The 14,216-nt window shown below is 34.5% G+C and overlaps 1 pseudogene; it reads right to left on the bottom strand.

Annotated features, from left to right (window-relative positions):
- Positions 1-247: 247 nt before the first annotated feature.
- On the bottom strand, positions 248-3,134 carry LOC131674336 (phosphatidylinositol 3-kinase catalytic subunit type 3-like; annotated as a pseudogene).
- Between the last annotated feature and the right edge of the window lie 11,082 nt (positions 3,135-14,216).

Raw genomic sequence — 14,216 nt, 5'->3', positions numbered from 1 at the left:
TTTTTTCTAGCCTTTTCTCTCTCTCCTCCTTACCCTTTTTATCTTTTTCATTTCTTTCCCTTTTCTTTAGTTCTCTCCATGCTTCTTTTTTTATTGAGCCATCTCTTTCTTCTCTTATTTTGTTTTCATACCTCATTACTCTTTCTAATGCTGTTTCTTTCATGGCAAGATTAAGTAGCGTGGTGCTCCAAGGGCACCCTTGCCTTACGCCTTTGTCTCAAACTCCCCAAATATTTCTTCTCGAACTTTTACCTTGCTCCCTGTTTTCTTGTATATTTCTTCTATTCTTTTCCTAATTTTTCTATTTATCCCTTTCTCTTTCATTGTTTCCCATATTTTCTTCCTCTTTATCTTGTCAAAAGCGGCCTTCATATCGGCAAAGAATACAAACAGTTTTCCTCCTTTTTCCCTTATTTCCTTCCCTATTATTGTTTTTAATATATATATTGCGTCCATTGTTCCTCTTTTCTTCCTAAATCCCATCTGCGTATTACTTAGCGTTTCTTTAGCTTCTAGTTCTCTTTCCAGCTTTTTCGTCAGTATTTCCGCATATATTTTATATCCCATGTCCATCAGCGTTATTCCTCTATAGTTTTCTACTTCTTCTTTCCTCCATTTCTTATATATTGGTACTATTGTTTCCTTCCTCCATTCTTCCGGATATCCTTCTCCGTTCCATATTCCGTTTAAGCATTTTGTCATATCTTTTATCAAGCCTTCCGTGCCTTCCATCCACGCTTCATTTGCTATACCATCTTCTCCTGTCGCCTTTTTCTTTTTCATTTTTCGTATTACCTCTTTTACTTCTCTTTCTTTGATTTCTTCACCTTCCTCTCCTTCGCTATCTTCGGTTTCTTCCGCTTTGCTTTCTTCCTTTTCTTTCTCTCCCAGTTATTCCTTGAAGTGCTTTAACCATTCTTCTTTTCCTATATTTTCATCTAATCCAATTCTTTTCTTCCTATTGCCATTCACATTATCCCAGAATTTTCTTCTCGTCTTATCTTTTCTTATTTCTTCTGCCACTCTTTTCCCCTCATCTTCTTTTACTTTTCTTATTTCCTCTCTGTATTCTCTCTTTGCTTCTAGGTATTTGCCTCTGTCTCCTTCCCCTTTTCTTACCTTATTTAACTCTGCCATCACCCTAGCCCTTTTTATCTTACATTCTTTTCTCCACCAGCTTTTTTTCGATCCTTTTTTTTCTTATCCATTATTTCAGATGCCACACCATATGGTCCAGTTTCTGAAGGATGATGTTTACGGAAGAAATTAAGAATTGATCCTTCATTAGCTAAAACTTCAGCTACTGCTGTTGATTCAATAAACTGTAAAAATACATGTTTTGTACTTGTAGCAAGTACCCTATAGGGGCTCAATTTAAAATCTAAGTTTTCTCGCCCCAGCAACTTATCCATTAAAGCAATTGCTTGTAAAATCAATTGATCTTGTCTTAAACCATCACCATTTTAAAAAATAGCAATATATTTTGTATTAGCTGTTGTGAGGAATGTTAACTTTGATGGCATCAATGCTGATTTGAAAAGGGTAGCTTTTTCAGGTTTTATGGCTTTTATGCAAATATCTGGATCAAGAGGGAATGGTATAGGTTAAAAATTGGAAAAGTTAACTTTGAATAATGCATCATCATCTGCTAACAATGCATGTAATCTTTCTATTTTTCTTTTACGATTGCCAGTTTCTCGTGCTACTGTCTTGACTAAAGATACTAATTGATCCACAAATACCTTCTGCTTATCCAAAAAAAGCTTTTCTTTTTTGTCAAACACTGTTTCCAAATGAAAGAGCATTGGTGAACATTTTCATAACAGAAACATACATTTCTCTTACACGTGTATCTTGTTTGAGACTAATTATTGGATCTAATTGGTCTTCACATTCAATTGAAAGCTACCAGTAAAGATAATTAGCTAATGTTGAATTTTGACAAGCACGTGTAATGAGAAAGCTAGCTAAGTTATTCTGAGCACTTGGATTTAAGAAACAATCATTTTTGCATTCTATTGAAATAGTATTGTTTTTAGATGAAAATAAATCATTATTATTTTTGAATTTTTGATCATTAGTTTCACCTAATAAACACTTACTACTAAAAACTTCACTAGCTACTTTTGTGCTCTCAAAATCTTCATATTTCAATGCTTGTACTAATTGAAGCAAATAAAGCACCAAGTCATCTGGTGCTTGATTTAAGCGACTGATTGCATATTTTCTCACAGCTTGATGTGTAAATGCTGGACCAAGTAATTCAAGCATCTTCTGGATCAGGAGGAGCCCATGATGAAAGCATTTCTAAAGCTTGACGTTCTTCACCAGGTACTCGCCAATTAACACATTTTACAAATTTAGTGAGAGCTTTTTTTGAGTAGACAAATAAAATCTAAATTTCCATATAAGATCTTGCTCTTCTGTACATAAGGCCTCTGTTGGTGGATGGATGAATTGTATTTAAAGCATCACGAACATTAGAAGTTGGTTTCAATTCTTTATTATTTCCTCCACTTCTTAAACTCCTAACAAGTTTGTGATGTTTGCGAGAGAATGATCGGATTTTCAGCCTCAGCACTGCACTGTATACACTGTAGAACTCATATAGGGATATCTGGTGATTAGCAAATGTTTGACCTGTTTTATCGACTAACTGCCGCATATTACTAATTTTTACATTTTCCTCAATTTTGGATAGAAAATCGACAAAAGGAAAATTATTCGTAGTCCGGGAATAGGGAGCTATCATCCGCTATCGATATTATTTCTTTTTAAACAGGAGAAAAATGTTTAATGCATTTTGCGCGCTGAACGAACGCCCGATTTTTTTTCGGAATTTTCTTAAAAACGGAAAATCCGGAAATAAAATTTCAAGCGGAGACATAATCCGGAAAAAGGGAGAAAATGTTTTAGCTCATGAAAACTCAAAAATATGATTAAAAATTTTTTTGGGCGTCAGATTCGTAAGTCTGTACACAGCACCTTGAAAACAAAATCCAAGTATGAGTGTGTGTGTGACGCACACTCTTAGCTTGGCGTGGCGCGCGGACATTGGCGAGAGCTAATCGGACGAAATCGGCCTAGCCGAGATTCTCCGTTACAAGTTTAAAAAAATACGTGTGTTATATAGGTGGAAAAGGATGAAAACCTATAAAGTAAATATCAATTGTAATCATACTTATTATATATAAAAATTTTAATAAAGGTGCTGTCAAATATAGTCGAAATCATTAACTTACTTTCTTAATATTACTACTTTATTAACGTTGTTAATTGTTTTTTACATTACTTTTAGAATCTAGTGGTAAGTACCATTTAAAATTCAAAATGGTTTTTGGTTAGGTTTGGTCTTCGCAAACGCACCAACGTGACGTTTGTACGACAACTTGCAGGTCAACTCGTTTTGGGCACGACAACTTGCACGGTAACTCGTATGCCAAATCGTTTTATGCACGGTAACTTTATATCTCGCTCGTGTCGTGACCGGACTTCCGTATAATTGATAGATGTAGATTCATGAATTTAGCGGGTTGCAGTAATATAGTGAAAATAAGAGAATAGTCTATGCACAGTGCTATCTAGGTAAGAGCTCATAGATAGGATCGTTACAAACACATTTGTACACGCCATCGCAATTACTATAAACAGTCTTATAGACATGGAGACTGTATTATAGATGACTGATTTTTTAAACCCCGTCTGATTTTTTCCAAATTCAAAATGGCGTACACAGAATTACGTCTAAAAGGGACAATTTTTTTGTTTCAAATTTGCGAAATTTTTCCTCAAATATTATTAATTTCAATGAAAAGTTTATAAGAACAAAAATATATTATAATTAATCCGAATATCAACTTTTTCAGAAAGATTTTATAACATTTTATAAAACTTTTATTTTTTGCCTCTTTAAAAGAACTAAAAATTATGGTTAAAAATTCTGATAAAATTAGAGAATATTGATTCTAAATTATTATTATCGATTGATTTGATTAATTCTAAGATATTTTTTATCAAATAGTTTATGAAAAAAATCATTAAAAATCAAGTAGTTTATGATAAATCGTTGAAAGTTTTGAAAAAATTGATATTTTTTGGAGAGAAAGAAATACCCAATGAAGGTAGATTGCTTAAATAAAGTATATTTTTATCTACGAGAATAAAAGGATCGCATTTTTAAATATCGATAAAGTATTAGGAATAAAATTTATAATTTTCTTAACAATATTCATACAATGGACGTATTCTTAATAAAACAAATACATTTAATTGTATTAAATAAGAAATCTGTTCTGATTCTCTTATATACCATGGTAATTGAAATTCTGTTGATATTCCGACGTGATAACTTTTGGATTATTAATTCATAGATCTATCAATTTTACCATAACACTTAAAGAAATTAAATTCATAAAATCTAAAACTACATCAGAAATTAGTTTAAAATTGGGAATATTTTTCATGATTGTTTTTCCTATCTGATATTCATCGAACGCTGCTCTATTTTGTTCATATTTTTGATTACGAAATTTTTCATCAGTTCTTAAAACTGATGACTTGTTGACGATGATCCACTTATTTTCGCGTAGGAAAAATAACTTTATCTTTATAATCACCTTTTATGATACACTTCGAATATAATACACTATAATATCCACTATAGAGTTTTGTTTTTAAAATATAAGCCTTAGCGGGAGCGTCACAAACTAAACAATAAAACGCAACGCGATATTTTTTACCTAAAAATTCAATTCCGCTATGAATAAGATTTATTAATTCATAAACAAATTTTTCGACTGTCATTGTTGTTTGCTAGTTTCTTTTCCCCGTCATAAATTCCAATAACTTCTACTAAATTTCAGATATTTTCGAAAACTGATATAATATAAGTACTATATTCAGAGAAATTTGCGAGCAAACCACAATCGATATTAACAATTATACTAATACACTCAATCTCAACGACTTTTTTTCAGATAAGCTGTTAAAAAAGTTTTCAATGCATTTTCAATGCCATAGTGACAATACTCACCATTACCTAGCTTATTTGTTATTGTTTCTATTGGTGTTTTCATAAATGTACGTGCATCTTTCAGAAATGGATATCTAGTTTCATTTCTTAATTTCTCTAGAAGTTCATTTATAAGTACATGAGGCATAGTATGAGTATATTTGATTCACAAAGCTCGTATCTCATTCATGAACTTTAACTACTTATCTTCTTTATTTAATGACATTAATGCCTCATGCAACGGTAGTCGATTCAATTAATCGATCCGTTCGCGATTCTGCTTCTTGCGCGTTAGTACGAATAATTAATTAAGAGAGAGAGGGGGCGCGCGATCATTTGAATAAACAGTTACGCCTCAGCTGTTTACGCGAGTTTACCGCCAATATTGTTTTACACCGTGTTTCGCCGTTATTAAAGATTTTCTGGGACAATTACGTGCGTGAGTGCAACGACGGTATTGCAGCAGCAAGTAGCAGCAGTGCAGAAACAGTATTGCAGCAGATTAATGGCAGAGTGAGGCAGCGCAGCTGATAAATAGGAGGGCAGCGGCAGTTGATATATTTCATCAACAATTACGGCTGATCACCGTAATTGCACCGCAGGGTAGGTGCACCTCCCGTCATTATTGCGTGACAAAATACATTCGGTATTTTATCAATCCTGATAGCGATTTTTTTTGTATTCGCTCCGAGCGTTAGTTCGCGGTAAAATTCGAATCTTCTCTCTCTCTCTCTCTCTCTGTCTCTCTCTCTCTCTCTGTCTGTCTCTCTCTCTCTCTCTCTCTCTCTCTCTCTCACCGGATAGTATTCATTGTAAAATCCTGTTCGCGAGCGTTAGTCTTTCGGTCCAATAAAGACTGTAGTTATTTTTATTAATTAAAGTTAGTCAAATTTATTCGCCGATTACGTCATTTAATTTTCCCGAAAGCTTAAGCGATTTGTAAAAGATTTAGGTTTTAATCCGATTACATCTAGGGGATTAAGTGGATTAGGCGTAAAGTTGTCCACACCTAAGATTCATCGAGTGTCACAAGGCACGTGACTTAAGGTGAGTTCAACTCCGTTCGATAGAAGACAATTAAGCGAAATCATCTGACGTAAAGGCGAATACACGTACAATCATATGTGTTTAACGGAGCGGTGGTTAGCTCTGCACCGTGGGAGTTTGTTCTTAAGTAAATTTCCCATTTTTTTAGATAACTTCCCCCGTTACACTCACTAGCTTCATCTTCACTACCTATCTCTACTACATCATCATCGCACTGTAATCTTAATTTTATATCTAAAAAATCAAATTTACTGTTATCGTTGCTGTGCTCGTTACTCAATGTATTGTTTAATACTTGTTCTTGATTTTGTAATACTTCTCGGGTAATTGAGATTAAAATTCTTTTAAAATTTCTTCAATGTCTACATTCACATTATCATTACATAAGTAATCATGAAGATAATCAAAATTCGCACGATTTTCTTCACAGGTCAAATTTTCTTTTTCTGACATTTCTACTTCATCTGGCTTTAACCTAATATCATCTACTTTTCTTTACATTTCTTTTTAGTTCATTTTTATTATCAACTTCATTATATTTTCTCAGTTCAATTAACCTTTCTGTAATTTCTTTGTAAAATAATTCTTCTTCTCTCTTCAATCTTCTATTGAATTGCCTCTCAAGTAATAAGCTAGGGTGCTTCCTTGAATTCATTTTAGTGATATACAGTTACGTACGCTGAAACATAGGTTATATATTATATATAGATTGAAACTATAATTTTTCCATTATAATTTATGTAAATTGTTAATTTTTATATATATTATCGACTTTTCATGACTTTTACAATTGTTATTGAAAACACGAAATAGAAATCATGCGTAGGAGAGTATTATTAATTTTCATTATAGAAATAACAAACGTACGACTGGAGAAAGAGGTTTTCGAAACGCGTACCACACACAATCGCGTAAGCAAATTTAGGGAAAATCCAAATAGCGAACTAGATATAACCATTTAGTATGGTCGCTTGTATAAGTTTGGTGTCTAATACTAACGAAAACAACGAAAAAGTTTTACAGTTTTACGCCACTTCGACATCTGCAAGTAACCAGACAAATTGCTCTTCCTCTAATATCTAACTACGCGTGCCTTGATTTGTATTTATTTGTGTAAATCATGAACACTATTGTATTGATTGTCATTTATATTTGTAAAGATCTTTCCTTGTTAGACGAGGTTTTTATACCTGTTTGAAGTTCTATTGAAATAAAATTGTTTTTTATATTTTTGTTTACATTATTTTTTTTTTAATAATAAATAAAATAACTTGATTGTCAAAAAACTTGCTAACGATCATTTCTGATCAACCTCACTCCTAACAACTATCATTATTTTAAATACATTTATCGAGATGCTATTTTCAATAAATAAAATAAAGTTTTTAAGCGATTTTTCTTAATAAACAAGCACATCACTTTTTATTAAAATTTATTTGGATTTTATGATTAAAAATAAGATAACTTTTATAATAGGTGAGCATTATAATTGAAATACCAAATTAAAAATGACAGCTTGACGTGGGAAACAAGATTATCTTCCTTTTAATACAATTAATATTAATCAAATAACTTTTTAATTAATCAAAACAAATAATCTAATTAATCTAAAAAATCTTAGTCCACATTAATTTACAAATAATATAATATCAAACCTAAATAACACTTTTTTAAATTCAATAAAGATATAATTTAACTAACAAACAGAAACCATAAATTAATATCTTATACAACTTGTTTCGTTTCATAAATAATATGTTGTAATCTAATAACTTTCAAATGTCTCTGGTAAAGTATAAAAAATTAAGTAGGATAAATTGGTATTAAAATAAGATTAAACTCATATAAATGTAATATGTATTTTATGAGTTCTAAATCAATTTTGGTTAATATAATTCTTATTAACCTACAAATCAGTCTGTAAACTATGGCTGTAGCCATATTTGTGATAGAAAAATTAGTATTTTAGTAAATTTCAAATTCATTCAATATAGTAGACAATTTTAATCGACCAACTGTGACATCTTGATTCCGCGTTTTAAAGCGAGATCTCTTTGAACGGCAGACCTCGCAAGTGCCAACTGATCCGCCTCAACGGGGTGACGCGGTGAACACCCAGAAGGGTGGCCAAAAGGCGGCTCTGGCTTAGCTTGCCAAGCAATAAAGGCCGTGGATGGCGACCACGATAAAAAGCTAACTTGAACGCGATGAGCCTCGTTTTGACCCAAAGACAGAGTTTTGAAAGATCTGACTTTGGGACGGAACGGGGTAAAAACAACCTTTCGAATGACGGATACCCACCAGTGTGAGCGGGTCTGACCGAAACGCAATGGGGAGACATGCTCCGGCACGTCGAAGCGATGGACCTGTGAGTCGTGGGAGAAATCCCTTAATACAGGAACGCTGGGTGGGATGTATTTTGAACGCGAGCCCAGGAGGGAGGCTTAGTTGGTTGATCGACTAAGGAATCTTCCTCTGGCTGTCCTGGCTGAGTCTCTCCTCTGACATCCCAATTTGGGTTGGCCGCTGCGGGGTAGTGGTACCAGGTCAAGCAAATCTCGTAAGATTTGTATGCTGTGTGCTTCCGACGCAGTAGACGTTGGGACAACTAGAGTCCCGTCGCGCCCAAACCGAGGGTCAAGCCTTTAGTTCCGCTCTCCTTGAGCGTCGAACCGTGAAAAGATCGGTACTCCTTCCGAGGAGGTCGCCGCCTTAGATTAAAAAGGTTCCGACTCGCTGAGTCGCGCCAGGGATGTCGTAGCAAACTTGACTTCCGGATCCCCAATATATTTGAAAGCGAAGGGGTGAAATACAGTGGGCTATGCCAACTTATTGGCGCCCAGAGAGAGGGGTGGTCATGTCTTGATGCCATACTACCCTCAAATCGGAAAAGTGTGAAACAACGCATATACTAGCTGTGACATCTTGATTGTTGATCTTTATCTTGAAACACGTTTCAGACGAAACTTACTGAGTATCGATGGGCTAGCCTAACCGTGACACCCAATTCAAAGTCCTTTGAGTTACACTTTTATTTTTAAAAACGATAAGTACACACCCACATACACGCACAAACACCCCCCCCCCCTAAACACATACTATTTTTAATCAATGATTTGAAAAGATCGGATAATTCTACGTTCGCATGACCTATCATGTAAAGATTCAAGGTTTACTATAAATGTCATATGTACCTGTTCAGATCACATAAGTATACCATCTACACACTTATTTCAGACAGTATTTTTAGGTAACAACAACGTGCATAATGAAATTTTTTATTTTCTCTGAGTGAGACTGCTATAAGTGATTATTAGGGTGGCTTCAACGATGTATACAAGTTTCGAAAAGAAGATGTAGTTATTAGACTTATGTGAATTTAACAGGTGCAAACTATTTAAACATTTGTAAAACAACGAAGCGACTCCTGTGGTCATTTTAACAGCATCACTCACAGAAAATTCAAAATTTTATTCCGCACACTTTGTTATTACGTAAAAATACTGTCTGAAAGTAGGTGCAGATGGTAGGAGTTTATCTATTGCAAATGACTACAGGGATGGGTTCTTCGATTTACGCAAGTTTAAATAATTTGCACCTGTGGAGTTTACACCAATATACCATCTACGTCAAAAACATAATTTATTTCATAATACAAACTGCATAGAAAAAAATTAAATTCTACTACTACAAGCATATGTTGTATAGGATAATCAATGAATAATATATACATTTTATTTTTATAGTCTATAAATTTTTATTTCATTGAATCATATGGTATTACGTGCAAAAATATGAGCATTGAAAATCGCAAACGCAAAATACCATCACGATAAAGATGCTAGATTTGTGTAAGTTCCTCAGAGTCTAACTTTAAAACATTAATACGATTATCATATTTTCTCTGATGTCTCGTCTTTTACAGATACCATTCATTCAATATCTAGCTCACGGAGTGATAACTCAAAAGTCAATTTTGAAATAAAAAATTCCATTTTCATGTATTTTCACGGGAAAACATTAAATTTGAAAAGTATATTTCAAAAAATAGAACGTTATTTAAAAAATTCACGTGATCCATAAATTTTTTTTTTTTTTTTTTTTTTTTTTAATCTCCTATTAACATTTACAATCTGCAGTACAACATTTAGTAAATTTTATAACATTATATTGAAGCATTTAAATAAGGTGAGTTTCCCAATGGAAGACTCGGTCCTGGATTAGGTAGTTATCGTGGTCATGGTTTGCTACACAGAAAAAATTATTGTAATTGTTTATGTTTTTTGAGGCGAGAATTGAAAATGTATTCCTTGAGTAAACGAGCTGCCAATGGGTTCGGATGGACTTGTAGTCTAGCTTTGTAATTGTTGAAGAATGATCTTATTTCCTCCTTCACTGTTGGTATCATTGTGTCCGTTCTTATTATTTCATTGGGGATGAACCAAGGTGCATCCACAATAGTCCTTAGAGCCTTGGATTGATATCTTTCAAGTATTTCGATGTTAGAGTTAGATGCTGTTCCCCATAGTTGGATTCCGTAAGTCCACACCGGTTTGAGAATTGCCTTGTAAAGCAGTAGTTTGTTTTCAAGGGTTAGTTGAGATCTTCTCCCTATCAGCCAGTACATATTTCTTAACTTAAGATTAAGTTGTTTTCTTTTAGAACAAATGTGTAACCTCCAATTCAGTCTTCGATCTAGGTGCATTCCTAGATATTTTACATGCTCACTTTGCGGGATAGTATTACCGTTCAAAAGGACCGGTGGACATGATTTCCTTTTAAGAGTGAATGTGACATGGTTACATTTGTCCTCATTCACCTTTATTCTCCAATTGTTCAACCAGGTTTGAACCTCGCCGAGGTAAGTCTGGAGAGTACGGGATGCCACCTCACAGTCCTCATGAGAGGTCAGCAGTGCCGTGTCATCTGCAAAGGTTCCTGTTGTGATATTCAACATGACTGGGATATCTGCAGTGAAGATTGTATACAATACAGGTCCCAATACGCTTCCTTGTGGTACCCCTGCCTTGATTGAAAAATTTTCTGTAATGAAGTCATCAACCTTAACTCTGAAGTATCTGTTTTCTAAGTATGATTGTAGTAGTTTAGATATGCTAGTAGGGAAACCTGTTTTGATTTTGAATATCAGTCCTTCGTGCCAGACCTTGTCGAACGCCTGCTTGATATCCAGAAATACTGCTGAGCAGAATTTTTTGTCCTCTAGAGCCTTTCTAATTTGCGTTACAATACGATGAACTTGTTCTATTGTCGAATGCTTGCTCCGAAAACCAAATTGATGATCTGGAATTAATTTTTTCTCCTCTATGTAAGGATTCATTCTGGCAAGTATAACTTTTTCCAAGATTTTGGATAGAATTGGTAGTAGGCTAATCGGCCTGTAAGATGATACTTGCTCGAGATTTTTTCCCGGTTTCGGTATCACTATTATTTGTGCCATTTTCCATATTACTGGAAAATAGCAGAGACGAAGACAGGCATTGTAGATTATTGTCAGGTGTCTCATAGCCTTTATTGGCAGTTCTTTGATCATTTTAACAGTGATACTATCAATTCCCGGAGCTTTTTTATTTTTTAATTTCTTTATTATTTGTTGTATTTCTGTCATTTTTACCGTTTTGATCTGGCCATCTTCCCCCTCACTCAAGCTGTTTATCAGTTGTTCCTCTTCACTCTCCGATATGATTCTTCCATTCGGCGTAAAAATGTTGCTGAGGTGGTTTGCAAAAGCTTGAGCTTTCTCTTCGTTACTCTTCGCCCAGCAACCAGATGATTGGTGAGATAAACTGTAGAGGGTTTTTGATATTTCTAGTGGCCTTCCATAACGAGTAGTCAGTAGTAGCTGTAGGAGTAAGTTCACTTAGATATTTACTCACTTTACGGTTTTTTTCCTGTTGTAGCAATTTTTTAAGTTCTCTTGTTGCAGTATTCCATTTGGTCCTATCTGTCCAGTGTCGAGTAATTTGCCAATTCTTTCTGAGTTTTCGCTTTTCCTTGATTTTATTAATAATGTGTTTTGGAGTATCGTGATAGCTTGTTTTCTTTGTTGTAGTAGTGTACTTGCTTTGTGCTTTTTTAATTATTGAGTTAAAGTTATCTATACAATCATCTATATTTTTAGTGGTTTTTAGCGGAATTTTACTATGGATATTTTTTTCTATGTACTGTTTATATTTGTTCCAGTCGGTAGTTTTTATTGTTGTTTCTTTCTTAATAATCTTGGCTTGTAGGGAAATCACTATCGGAGAATGGTCTGAGGATAAATCTAGGCATGATGTCGCCTCAAGATAATTAGAGTTTATCCCTTTAACTATCGCAAAGTCGATAAGGTCAGGAAGCTTTTTTAGGTCTGATGGCCAGTATGTAGGTTCACCTGTTGAGATTGGGTAGTAATTGTTTTCCTTCATCACCTTGTACAGTTGATTTCCTCTAGGAGTCGGGGTAGGCGATCTGGAACCCCACCATGGGTGTTTCGCATTATAGTCACCGCCAGCTATGAATCTGTGACCCAAGGATCCAAAGAAGAATTTGAACTCATCCTTGTCTAATGTATGGTTTGGAGGACAGTAAACTGCTGTCATAGTGATTGGCCCCGTCCAGTCCGTGATTATGATGCTTGCCGCCTGGATATTTTGCTTCTGATGATTGACTGTTGGGTAGTGATTAATCGAAGACTTAATAATAATTGCTGCGCCACCGTGCGCTTTGTTATCCGGGTGGTCTGCATGATATAATTTGTAGTTTGGGATCTTGAAGTGATGCTTATTAGTGAAATGTGTTTCGGAAACCAATATTACATCTACATCTTCTCTGGTTAAGAAGCTTTCCAACTCTAACTTTCTTTGAATTAATCCGTTTGCGTTCCATATAATTATTTTTAATTTATTATTCATTTTGCGAACTTACCCACCAGCGTTGTAATCAGATTAAGCATCGTGTCCATTCTGTCCATAAATTTATCTATAAATTTACCCATTAATATTTCTAACCTTTTTTCAAGGTTTGGTTCAGTTGACTCTGTCTGTTGACTGTTGGTAGTTTTAGGAGTTTGAGTACCGCTGCTAGATTCTGTCTTATCGTTGCTAGCTGCTGCTTGTGCATATGAGAATCCTGGTTTTGTTGTGTGAGTTGTGATGATTTCCGTTCTATTACTGATTAAGTTACTGGGGTGTGGTTGCAGTGTTTTTTCTCTTAAAGTGGGGAATAGCTTTTGCTGTAGCTGTTTGTGGGTTGGGCATCCTCTGTAGCTTGCAGGGTGATCTCCTTTACAATTTGCACATATTACTTTATTTGATTTTCCCTTCAATGGACAGTTATTAGTATTATGATGCTCGGCACATTTGACGCATACAGGATTTTTGTTACAATAATTCTTGGTGTGTCCAAATTCTTGACAATTTAAACATTGCGGAATTTCTCTCCTCTTCCTTAAGGGTTCAAATACTACAACAGAGTTTAGTAGCCTATTTACATCAAAGATTAATTTATTGTTACTGCGAGTTTCGAGCTCAACAGTAAAGAGAGGAGTAGCAGCCTTTGTGATTCTGCTATGAATATTGGTAATATTCATAGGTTTGTGTCCGATTTCTTCAAGTTCTTTTTTTAATTCGTCTACATCGGTTGAAGGGTGAATCCCTCTCAAAACTACTTTGAATCCTTTGTCCTGCTTTCGTTGATAGGTGTAAAAACTTGTTTTCTTGTCCTTTAGTGCGTTAACTATGGGCAAGTATTTTTCAGAATCACTAGGCTGAATTCTGACTTTATCGCTTTGTAGTACTTTGATAGTATAACTATTCTTAGCTATACTATTTAGCAATTCTTCCAGAGGTTTGATTTTTCCGACGTTCTCAACGTATATCGGTGGTGATTTATATTTGACTACTTTGTCTTCTGTATTAACATTTTTTTCTTGTTCTTCGGTTAATGGTTGATATCGGTTTGAAGTTGTTGTTGGAGTAGCGCTTAGCCAGTTTTCCAGTGTGTAGGCTGGACGTTTAAATTCCCTTATAGCATTTTCAGGGCTATTTAATTCTTTTCTTTTTCCTTTTTTATGTTTCCATTCATCTTTTTCTTTATCTGTTTGTGAATTTGGTGTAGTTTCCATTTTAGTTAAATTTTGGCTTTAAAAGCCGATTTGTTT

The sequence above is a fragment of the Phymastichus coffea genome, unplaced genomic scaffold (assembly GCF_024137745.1).
Source record: "Phymastichus coffea isolate CEN01 unplaced genomic scaffold, Cenicafe_Pcof_1.1 PCOF00014, whole genome shotgun sequence".
In the NCBI taxonomy this organism is placed as follows: Eukaryota; Metazoa; Arthropoda; class Insecta; order Hymenoptera; family Eulophidae; genus Phymastichus; species Phymastichus coffea.
The sequence above is the reverse complement of the archived record's forward strand: the minus strand, read 5'-3'. Positions and strand labels throughout refer to the sequence as shown.